The sequence below is a fragment of the Arachis ipaensis genome, chromosome B7 (assembly GCF_059453495.1).
Source record: "Arachis ipaensis isolate K30076 ecotype BB chromosome B7, ASM5945349v1, whole genome shotgun sequence".
Classification (NCBI taxonomy): Eukaryota; Viridiplantae; Streptophyta; class Magnoliopsida; order Fabales; family Fabaceae; genus Arachis; species Arachis ipaensis.
In genome coordinates this window covers 7,784,305-7,796,972 of record NC_142442.1, presented here as the reverse complement: position 1 = coordinate 7,796,972, position 12,668 = coordinate 7,784,305, and the positions used below count along the sequence as shown (strand labels likewise).

Sequence of the window (12,668 nt, the reverse complement as noted above, 5' to 3'; positions counted from 1 at the left end):
GAAACTAGCTGAGATTTCAGCTCAAAATTGTTTGCTCCGATGGTAGGGATGGAGATGCTTCTTCTATGTAAATTGGAATTTGGTGCAGTAAAGTCACCAAGCATTCTACTTGCATTATTGTTGTTGGGTTCGGCTGCCATCTCCTTTACTTGTTCGAAATTTTCAATAAGGTTGTCTCTGGATTGTTGTAATTTAGCTTCTCTTAGTTTCCCCTTCAGAATCCTTTCAGGTTCTGGATCAGCTCCAACAAGAATGCCTTTTTCCTTGTTCCTGCTCATAAGAAAGAGAAGAGAACAAGAAAATAAGAGGAATCCTCTATGTCACAGTAAAGAGGTTCCTTATTGTTAGTAGAATAAGACAAGGAATAGGGGTGAAGAAGAATGAAGAATCCAAACACAAAGGTAAGGATAGGAGCAGTGATTTGAGATGAGGAGAAGTGTTAGTAGATAAATAAATAAATAGAAGGAGATGAGAGAGAAGGATTTTCGAAAATTATTTTTGAAAAAGGGTTAGTGATTTTCGAAAATAGTTTTTGAAAAAGGTTAGTAATTTTCGAAAATTAAAATAAAAAATTAAAATAATTAGTTAATTAAAAAGAATTTTTTTTTGAAAAAGAGGGAGATATTTTCGAAAATTAGAGAGAGAGGATTAGTTAGGTAGTTTTGAAAAAGATAAGAAACAAACAAAAATGTTAGTTAGTTAGTTGAAACAAATTTTGAAAATCAATTTTGAAAAGATAAGAAGATAAGAAGTTAGAAAAGATATTTTGAAATCAAATTTTTGAGAAAGATATTTTGGGAAGATATGATTGCAATTAGTTTTGAAAAAGATTTGATTTTTAAAATCATAATTAATGACTTGATTCACAAGAAATCACAAGATATGATTCTAGAACTCAAAGTTTGAATCTTTCTTAACAAGCAAGTAACAAACTTGAAATTTTTGAATCAAAACATTAATTGATGATGTTATTTTCGAAAATTAGGTGATAAAGATAAGAAAAATATTTTTGAAAAATATTTTTATAATTTTCGAAAATAACTAAGAAAAATGAAAAAAGATTTGATTTTTGAAAAAGATTTTTGAAAAAGATAGGATTTTTAAATTGAAAATTTGATTTGACTCATAAAAACAACTAGATTTTAAAAAGTTTTGAAAAAGTCAAATCTAATTTTCGAAATTTTAAGAGAGAAAAAGGGGAAGATATTTTTTTTTTGATTTTTTGAATTTTTATGATGAGAGAGAAAAACATTAAAATGATGCAATGCATGAAATTTTTAGATCAAAACAATGAATGCATGCAAGAATGCTATGAATGTCAACATGAACACCAAGAACACTATGAAGAACATGATGAACATCAAGAACATATTTTTGAAAAATTTTTAATGCAAAGAAAACATGCAAGACACCAAACTTAAGAATTTTTCATGTATAGACACTATGAATGCAAAAATGCATATGAAAAATAAGAAAAGACACAAAACAAGAAAACATCAAGATCAAACAAGAAGACTTACCAAGAACAACTTGAAGATCATGAAGAACACTATGAATGCATGAATTTTTCGAAAAAATGCAAGATGAATATGCAATTGACACCAAACTTAAAAATTGACTCAAGACTCAAACAAGAAACACAAAATATTTTTGATTTTTATGATTTTATTATTTTTTTGGATTTTTGTATATTTTTTTCGAAAATATTTGGGAAAAAGGAAGTAATGAATTCATAGTCCTCAATCAAAATCCTGGGAATTAGACATGGCTTAATAGCCAGCCACGCTAAAACATGTTATATGAAACTCTAGAATTCATTCTTGAAAATTTAGAAAATTTTTTTTTCCGAAAACAAAAGAAAAATTTCTGAAAGATTTTTGAAAAGTTTTTGAAAATAAAACAAAAAGAAAATTACCTAATCTGAGCAACACGATGAACCGTCAGTTGTCCAAACTCAAACAATCCCCGGCAACGGCGCCAAAAACTTGGTATGCGAAATCGTGATCACTCAGATCTAGATTTGTAAAATTTGTTTGTTCATTCTTTCCCTGGCAATGGCGCCAAACACTGGTGCACAGAACCATGGTCCAAACATAACTTCACAACTTCGCACAACTAACCAGCAAGTGCACTGGGTCGTCCAAGTAATAAACCTTACGTGAGTAAGGGTCGATCCCACGGAGATTGTTGGTATGAAGCAAGCTATGGTCACCTTGTAAATCTCAGTCAGGCGGATATAAAATAGTTATGGAGTTTTCGAAGATAAATAATAAAATAAGGATAGGAACACTTGTGTATATCATTGGTGAGATTTCAGATAAGCGCATAGAGATGCTTTCGTTCCTCTGAATCTCTGCTTTCCCGCTGTCTTCATCCAATCAGTCTTACTCCTTTCCATGACTGGCTTTTTGTAAGGACATCACCGTTGTCAATGGCTACTTTTAATCCTCTCGAGAAAATGGTCCAAATGCTCTGTCACAGCACGGGTAATCGTCTGGAGGCATCACCCTTGTCGATGGCTGCGTCCTATTCCTCTCTGTGAAAATGGTTCGATGCGCTGTCACTGCATGGCTAATCATCTGGAGGTTCTCGATCATACTGGAATAGGATTTACTATCCTTTTGCGTCTGTCACTACGCCCAGCACTCGCGAGTTTGAAGCTCGTCACAGTCATTCAATCCCAGAGTCCTACTCGGAATACCACAGACAAGGTTTAGACTTTCCGGACTCTCATGAATGCCGCCATCAATCTAGCTTACACCACAAAGATTCTGATTAAGAGATCCAAGAGATAATCATTCAATCGAAGGTAGAACGGAAGTGGTTGTCAGGCACGCGTTCATAGGGAATGATGATGATTGTCACGTTCGTCACATTCAGGTTGGAGTGCGAATGAATATCTTAGAAGCGGAATAAGATGAATTGAATAGAAAAATAGTAGTACTTTGCATTAATCTTTGAGGAACAGCAGAGCTCCACACCTTAATCTATAGAGTGTAGAAACTCTACCGTTAAAAATACATAAGTGAAAGGTCCAGGCATGGCCGAATGGCCAGCCCCCTAAAACGTGATCACAGGATCAGAATACAATCCAGGATGTCTAATACAATAGTGAAATGTCCTATTTATAATAAACTAGCTACTAGGGTTTACAAAAGTAAGTAATTGATGCATAAATCCACTTCCGGGGCCCACTTGGTATGTGCTTGGGCTGAGCTTGAAGTCTACACATGGAGAGGTCATTCTTGGAGTTGAACGCCATCTTTTGTGCCATTTTGAGCGTTGAACTCCACTTTGCAACTTGTTTCTGGCGCTGGACGCCAGAATTGGGCAGAGAGCTGGCGTTGAACGCCAGTTTTCGTCATCTAAACTTGGGCAAAGTATAGACGATTATATATTTCTGGAAAGCCCTAGATGTCTACTTTCCAACGCAATTGGAAGCGCGCCATTTTGAGTGCAGGGAGGTCAGAATCCAACAGCATCAGCAGTCCTTCTTCAACCTCTGAATCTGATTTTTGCTCAGCTCCCTCAATTTCAGCCAGAAAATACCTAAAATCATAGAAAAACACACAAACTCATAGTAAAGTCCAGAAATGTGAATTTAACATAAAAACTAATGAAAACATCCCTAAAAGTAACTAGATTCTACTAAAAACATACTAAAAACAATGCCAAAAAGCGTATAAATTATCCGCTCATCACAACACCAAACTTAAATTGTTGCTTGTCCCCAAGCAACTGAAAATCAACTAGGATAAAAAGAAGAGAATATACTATAAATTTCAAACTATCAATGAAACATAGCTCCAATCACATGAGCGAGACTTGCAGCTTTTTGCCTCTTGAATAGTTTTGGCATCTCACTTTATCCATTGAGGTTCAGAATGATTGGCATCTATAGGAACTCAGAGTTCAGATAGTGTTATTGACTCTCCTAGTTCAGTATGATGATTCTTGAACACAGCTATTTCATGAGTCTTGGCCGTGGCCCTAAGCACTTTGTTTTCCAGTATTACCACCGGATACATAAATGCCACAGACACATAATTGGGTGAACCTTTTCAGATTGTGACTCAGCTTTGCTAAAGTCCCCAATTAGAGGTGTCCAGGGTTCTTAAGCATACTCTTTTTTTTTTTGCTTTGGACCTTGACTTTAACCGCTCAGTCTCAAGTTTTCACTTGACACCTACACGCTACAAGCACATGGTTAGGGACAGCTTGGTTTAGCCGCTTAGACCAGGATTTTATTCCTTTAGGCCCTCCTATCCACTGATGCTCAAAGCCTTGGGATCCTTTTTATTTGCCCTTGCCTTTTGGTTTTAAGGGTTATTGGCTTTTTGCTCTTGCCTCTTGGTTTTTAAGAGCTTTTGGCTTTTTCTGCTTGCTTTTTCTTTTTCTTTCTATTTTTTTCGCTACTTTTTTTTTTATGCAAGCTTTGTTCTTTGCTGCTTTTTCTTGCTTCAAGAATCATTTTTATGATTTTTCAGATTATCACATAACATGTCTCCTTGTCATCATTCTTTCAAGAGCCAACATATTTAACATTCTTAAACAACAACTTCAAAAGACATATGCACTGTTCAAGCATTCATTCAGAAAACAAGAAGCATTGTCACCACATCAATATAATTAAACTAAGTTCAAGGATAAATTTGAAACTCATGTACTTCTTGTTCTTTTGAATTAAAACATTTTTCATTTAAGAGAGGTGATGGATTCATAGGACATTCATAACTTTAAGGCATAGTTACTAAATACTAATGATCATGTAATGAAGACACAAACATAGATAAGCACTTAACATAGAGAAAACGAAAAAAAAAAGAGAATGTAAGAACAAGGAATGAGTCCACCTTAGTGATGGTGGCGTTTCCTCCTTGAGGAACCAATGATGTCCTTGAGCTCTTCTATGTCTCTTCCTTGTCTTTGTTGCTCCTCCTCATTGCTTTTTGATCTTCTCTTATTTCATGAAGGATGATGGAGTGCTCTTGATGTTCCACTCTTAATTGTCCCATGTTGGAACTTAATTCTCCTAGGGAGGTGTTGATTTGCTCCCAGAAATTTTTGTGGAGGAAAGTGCATCCCTTGAGGCATCTCAGGGATCTCTTGATGGTGAGCTTCCTCATGTGTTTCTTGAGCTCCGTGAGTGGGCTCTCTTGTTTGCTCCATCTTTTTCTTAGTGATGGGCTTTAGAGATGAATCTTTCCATCTCCCATGGCTCAGAGGTGAAAGCACTTGCCTTCTCTTTCCTCTTTGAGGTTTCTCTGGCCTTAGGTGCCATTAATGGTTATGGAAAAACAAAAAGCTTATGCTTTTACCACACCAAACTTAGACTGTTGCTCGCCCTCGAGCAAAAGAAGAAAGAATAGAAGAAGAAGAAGAAGATATGGAGGAGATGGAGGGATGTGTGTATGGATGTGAGTGGTGAATGGAAAACAAAAGGGATGACCATGAATGGAGAGAGAGGGTGAGGTGGGTGGGGATCCTGTGGGAGTCACAGATCCTGAGATGATCCTGTGGTGTCCACAGATCTTGAGGTGATCCTGTGGTGTCCACAGATCCGGAGGTGTCAAGGATTTACATCCCTGCACCCATTAGGCATGTAAAATGCCCTTGCACACAACTCTGGGCGTTCAGCGCCAGGTTGGTGCCCATTTTAGGCGTTCAACGCCCATTTGTTGCCCATTTCTGGCGTTGAACGCCAGAACCATGCTTGTTCTGGGCGTTCAGTGCCAACTCTTCTCCAGGGTGCAATTCTGGCGTTCAGCGCCCAGATGTTGCCCATTTTGGGCGTTCAGCGCCCAGATACTGCCCATTTTGGGCGTTCAGCGCCAGAACCATGCTCTGTTCTGGCGTTGAATGCCAGACAGGTGCTTCCTCCAGGGTGTGATTTTTCTTCCGCTGTTTTTTATTCTGTTTCTAAATTTTTCGTTTATTTTGTGACTCCACATGATCATGAACCTAAGAAAACATGAAAAACAAAAATAAAATTAGATAAATAAACTTTGGGTTGCCTCCCAACAAGCGCTTCTTTAATGTCAATAGCTTGACAGTGGGCTCTCATGGAGCCTCACAGATGTTCAGAGCTTTGTTGAGACTTCCCAACACCAAACTTAGAGTTTGGATATGGGAGTTCAACACCAAACTTAGAGTTTGGTTGTGGCCTCCCAACACCAAACTTAGAGTTTGACTGTGGGGGCTCTGGTTGACTCTGTAGTGAGAGAAGCTTTTCATGCTTCCTCTCCATGGTTGCAGAGAGAGATCCTTGAGTTTTAAACACAAGGTTATCCTCATTTAGTTGAAGGATTAATTCTCCTCTGTCCACATCAATCACAGCTCTTGCTGTGCTAGGAAGGGTCTTCCAAGGATGATGGATTCATCTTCATCCTTCCCAGTATCTAGGATTATGAAATCAGCAGGGATGTAAAGGCTTTCAACCTTTACTAACATGTCCTTTACTTGTCCATAAGCCTCTTTTCTTGAGTTGTCTGCCATCTCTAATGAGATTTTAGCAGCTTGCACCTCAAATATTCCAAGTTTCTCCATTACAGAGAGTGGCATGAGGTTTATCCCTGACCCGAAGTCACATAGAGCCTTCTCAAAGGTCATGGTGCCTATGGTACAGGGTATGAGGAACTTTCCAGGATCCTCTTTCTTCTGAGGCAATCTCAGTAAATCCAATGCATTTAATTCATTGGTGAACAGGGGAGGTTCATCTCCCCAAGTCTCATTACCAAATAATTTGGCATTCAGCTTCATGATTGCACCAAGGAACTTGGCAACTTGCTCTTCAGTGACATCCTCATTCTCTTCAGAAGAGGAATACTCATCCGAGCTCATGAATGACATAAGGAGGTTCAATGGAATCTCTGTGGTCTCTAGATGAGCCTCAGGGTCCTTTGGTTCCTCAAAGGAAAACTCCTTATTGATCACTGGACGTCCCAGGAGGTCTTCCTCCTTGGGATTCACGTCCTCTCCTTCCCTTACAGGTTCGGCCATGGTGATTAATTCAATGGCCTTGCACTCTCCTTTTGGATTCTCTTCTGTATTGCTTGGGAGAGTACTAGGAGGGATTTCAGTGATCCTTTTACTCAGCTGGCCCACTTGTGCCTCCAAATTTCTAATGGAGGACCTTGTTTCATTCATGAAACTTAGAGTGGCCTTAGATAGATCAGAGACTAAATTTGCTAAGCTAGATGGATTATGCTCAGAATTCTCTGTTTGTTGCTGAGTGGATGATGGAAAAGGTTTACTATTGTTAAACCTGTTTCTTCCACCATTATTAAAGCCTTGTTGAGGCTTTTGTTGATCCTTCCATGAGAAATTTGGATGATTTCTCCATGATGAGTTATAGGTGTTTCCATAAGGTTCACCTAAGTAATTTACCTCTGCTATTGCAGGGTTTTCAGGATCATAAGCTTCTTCTTCAGAAGATGCCTCTTGAGTACTGTTGGATGCAGCTTGCATTCCATTCAGACTCTGAGAAATCATATTGACCTGTTGGGTCAATAATTTGTTCTGAGCCAATATGGCATTCAGAGCATTAATCTCAAGAACTCCCTTCTTTTGAGGTGTCCCATTACTCACAGGATTCCTTTCAGAAGTGTACATAAACTGGTTGTTAGCAACCATGTCAATAAGTTCTTGAGCTTCTGCAGGTGTTTTCTTTAGGTGTATGGATCCACCTGCAAAAGTATCCAATGACATCTTAGCTAATTCAGATAGACCATCATAGAATATATCCAGGATGGTCCATTCTGAAAGCATGTCAGAAGGACACTTTTTGGTCAGTCCTTTGTATCTCTCCCAAGCTTCATAGAGGGATTCACCTTCTTTCTGTTTGAAGGTTTGAACATCCACTCTAAGCTTACTAAGCTTTTGGGGAGGAAAGAACTTGGCTAAGAAAGCCGTGACCAGCTTATCCCATAAGTTCAGGCTATCGTTAGGTTGAGAATCCAACCAGATTCTAGCTCTGTCTCTTACAGCAAATGAGAAAAGCATGAGCCTGTAGACTTCAGGATCTACTCCATTAGTCTTAACAGTATCACATATCTGCAAGAATTTAGTTAAGAACTGAAAAGGAACTTCAGATGGAAGTCCATGAAACTTGCAGTTTTGCTGCATCAGAGAAACTAGCTGAGATTTCAGCTAAAAAATGTTTGCTCCGATGGTAGGGATGGAGATGCTTCTTCTATGTAAATTGGAATTTGGTGCAGTAAAGTCACCAAGCATTCTCCTTGCATTATTGTTGTTGGGTTCGGCTGCCATCTCCTTTACTTGTTTGAAATTTTCAATAAGGTTGTCTCTGGATTATTGTAATTTAGCTTCGCTTAGTTTTCTCTTCAGAATCCTTTCAGGTTCTGGATCAGCTCCAACAAGAATGCCTTTTTCCTTGTTCCTGCTCATAAGAAAGAGAAGAGAACAAGAAAAGAAGAGGAATCCTCTATGTCACAGTAAAGAGGTTCCTTATTGTTAGTAGAAGAAGACAAGGAATATGGGTGAAGAAGAATGAAGAATCCAAACACAAAGGTAAGGATAGGAGCAGTGATTTGAGATGAGGAGAAGTGTTAGTAGATAAATAAATAAATAGAAGGAGATGAGAGAGAAGGATTTTCGAAAATTATTTTTGAAAAAGGGTTAGTGATTTTCGAAAATGGTTTTTGAAAAAGGTTAGTAATTTTCGAAAATTAAAATAAAAAATTAAAATAATTAGTTAATTAAAAAGAATTTTTTTTTGAAAAAGAGGGAGATATTTTCGAAAATTAGAGAGAGAGAGGATTAGTTAGGTAGTTTTGAAAAAGATAAGAAACAAACAAAAATGTTAGTTAGTTAGTTGAAACAAATTTTGAAAATCAATTTTGAAAAGATAAGAAGATAAGAAGTTAGAAAAGATATTTTGAAATCAAATTTTTGAGAAAGATATTTTGGGAAGATATGATTGCAATTAGTTTTGAAAAAGATTTGATTTTTAAAATCATAATTAATGACTTGATTCACAAGAAATCACAAGATATGATTCTAGAACTCAAAGTTTGAATCTTTCTTAACAAGCAAGTAACAAACTTGAAATTTTTGAATCAAAACATTAATTGATGATGTTATTTTCGAAAATTAGGTGATAAAGATAAGAAAAATATTTTTGAAAAATATTTTTATAATTTTCGAAAATAACTAAGAAAAATGAAAAAAGATTTGATTTTTGAAAAAGATTTTTGAAAAAGATAGGATTTTTAAATTGAAAATTTGATTTGACTCATAAAAACAACTAGATTTTAAAAAGTTTTGAAAAAGTCAAATCTAATTTTCGAAATTTTAAGAGAGAAAAAGGGGAAGATATTTTTTTTTTGATTTTTTGAATTTTTATGATGAGAGAGAAAAACATTAAAATGATGCAATGCATGAAATTTTTAGATCAAAACAATGAATGCATGCAAGAATGCTATGAATGTCAACATGAACACCAAGAACACTATGAAGAACATGATGAACATCAAGAACATATTTTTGAAAAATTTTTAATGCAAAGAAAACATGCAAGACACCAAACTTAAGAATTTTTCATGTATAGACACTATGAATGCAAAAATGCATATGAAAAACAAGAAAAGACACAAAACAAGAAAACATCAAGATCAAACAAGAAGACTTACCAAGAACAACTTGAAGATCATGAAGAACACTATGAATGCATGAATTTTTCGAAAAAATGCAAGATGAATATGCAATTGACACCAAACTTAAAAATTGACTCAAGACTCAAACAAGAAACACAAAATATTTTTGATTTTTATGATTTTATTTTTTTTTTGGATTTTTGTATATTTTTTTCGAAAACATTTGGAAAAAAGGAAGTAATGAATTCATAGTCCTCAATCAAAATCCTGGGAATTAGACATGGCTTAATAGCCAGCCACGCTAAAACATGTTATATGAAACTCTAGAATTCATTCTTGAAAATTTAGAAATTTTTTTTTTTCCCGAAAACAAAAGAAAAATTTCTGAAAGATTTTTGAAAAGTTTTTGAAAATAAAACAAAAAGAAAATTACCTAATCTGAGCAACACGATGAACCGTCAGTTGTCCAAACTCAAACAATCCCCGGCAACGGCGCCAAAAACTTGGTATGCGAAATCGTGATCACTCAGATCTAGATTTGTAAAATTTGTTTGTTCATTCTTTCCCTGGCAATGGCGCCAAACACTGGTGCACAGAACCATGGTCCAAACATAACTTCACAACTTCGCACAACTAACCAGCAAGTGCACTGGGTCGTCCAAGTAATAAACCTTACGTGAGTAAGGGTCGATCCCACGGAGATTGTTGGTATGAAGCAAGCTATGGTCACCTTGTAAATCTCAGTCAGGCGGATATAAAATAGTTATGGAGTTTTCGAAGATAAATAATAAAATAAGGATAGGAACACTTATGTATATCATTGGTGAGATTTCAGATAAGCGCATAGAGATGCTTTCGTTCCTCTGAATCTCTGCTTTCCCGCTGTCTTCATCCAATCAGTCTTACTCCTTTCCATGGCTAGCTTTTTGTAAGGACATCACCGTTGTCAATGGCTACTTTTAATCCTCTCGGGAAAATGGTCCAAATGCTCTGTCACAACACGGCTAATCGTCTGGAGGCATCACCCTTGTCGATGGCTGCGTCCTATTCCTCTCTGTGAAAATGGTCCGATGCGCTGTCACTGCATGGCTAATCATCTGGAGGTTCTCGATCATACTGGAATAGGATTTACTATCCTTTTGCGTCTGTCACTACGCCCAGCACTCGCGAGTTTGAAGCTCGTCACAGTCATTCAATCCCAGAGTCCTACTCGAAATACCACAGACAAGGTTTAGACTTTCCGGACTCTCATGAATGCCGCCATCAATCTAGCTTACACCACAAAGATTCTGATTAAGAGATCCAAGAGATAATCATTCAATCGAAGGTAGAACGGAAGTGGTTGTCAGGCACGCGTTCATAGGGAATGATGATGATTGTCACATTCATCACATTCAGGTTGGAGTGCGAATGAATATCTTAGAAGCGGAATAAGATGAATTGAATAGAAAAACAGTAGTACTTTGCATTAATCTTTGAGGAACAGCAGAGCTCCACACCTTAATCTATGGAGTGTAGAAACTCTACCGTTAAAAATACATAAGTGAAAGGTCCAGGTATGGCCGAATGGCCAGCCCCCTAAAACGTGATCACAGGATCAGAATACAATCCAGGATGTCTAATACAATAGTGAAATGTCCTATTTATAATAAACTAGCTACTAGGGTTTACAGAAGTAAGTAATTGATGTATAAATCCACTTCCGGGGCCCACTTGGTGTGTGCTTGGGCTGAGCTTGAAGTCTACACGTGGAGAGGTCATTCTTGGAGTTGAACGCTAGCTTTTGTGCCATTTTGGGCGTTGAACTCCACTTTGCAACTTGTTTCTGGCGCTGGATGCCAGAATTGGGCAGAAAGCTGGCGTTGAACGCCAGTCTGTGTCGTCTAAACTTGGGCAAAGTATAGACTATTATATATTGCTGGAAAGCCCTGGATGTCTACTTTCCAACTCAATTGGAAGCGCGCCATTTTGAGTTCTGTAGCTCCAGAAATTCCATTTTGAGTGCAGGGAGGTCAGAATCCAACAGCATCAGCAGTCCTTCTTCAACCTCTGAATCTGATTTTTGCTCAGGTCCCTCAATTTCAGCCAGAAAATACCTAAAATTACAGAAAAACACACAAACTCATAGTAAAGTCCAGAAATGTGAATTTAACATAAAAACTAATGAAAACATCCCTAAAAGTAACTAGATTCTACTAAAAACCATGCTAAAAAGCGTATAAATTATCCTGTCATCAATAATCAAACGCAATAAACATCTATAATCAAACTCAGCTACAAGCACTGAACTTGAGTATAATCAAACCCAATAAACACTTATAATCAAACTCAGTAGTCAAATATAGCACCGAACTTGACTATAATCAAACTCAGCAACGACCATTATTTGGTGATAACTCTGTTTTTTTTATAGATAATTGTAGTTTATTTGGAGATATTTTTTTATCAGTTTCATTATATATTTACGTATTTTTATTCTTGCTTAGCTATGATTGTGGAATATTCGAATTACTTTGGATTGTGTGTGTGTAATTCGAATCATCTTGATTCAAATTACTGTGTGTGTAATTTGAATCAGGTTGATTCGAATTAGTGGGTGTGTGCATGTGTGTAATTCGAATTAGACTGATTCGAATTACATAGAGTTTGAAGTTCGAATTAGATTAATTCGAACTACATAAAAATATATCTTGATTGATTCATGAACCAGTTTTGCTTTTGGCTGATTAATGTAAATTTTCTCCCTCCTTCGCTTATTATAGTGAATTACCCTAGATTTAACGTTAAAAAAAATTATAATAGACTTTGCCAATAAATACCTTAACAAGTATCTTTAAAATATAAAAATAGAAAATTTGTATATATTCCTACATCTTTTTCTTCAAAATGAAAATGAGAACTTCAACTAAAATTTTAATAAAGTGAAAAAAAGTATTGGATGATAATTTTTGTTTTCTATTTAGAATTTAAATAGCAATACTTTTTTATTTATAAAATTATTATTTCAAAAAAAATAAAATTACACACTACTAAGTATTCAAAAGCAATGGAAGA

At 36.4% G+C, this 12,668-nt stretch overlaps 1 non-coding gene across 1 annotated transcript; it reads left to right on the top strand.

The window, feature by feature from the left end:
• The first annotated feature begins 7,761 nt into the window (after window positions 1-7,761).
• On the top strand, window positions 7,762-7,869 carry LOC148550264 (small nucleolar RNA R71). Its single transcript, XR_015892596.1, has one exon. It is a non-coding gene; the product is annotated as a small nucleolar RNA R71 (small nucleolar RNA).
• The last annotated feature ends 4,799 nt before the right edge of the window (window positions 7,870-12,668 follow it).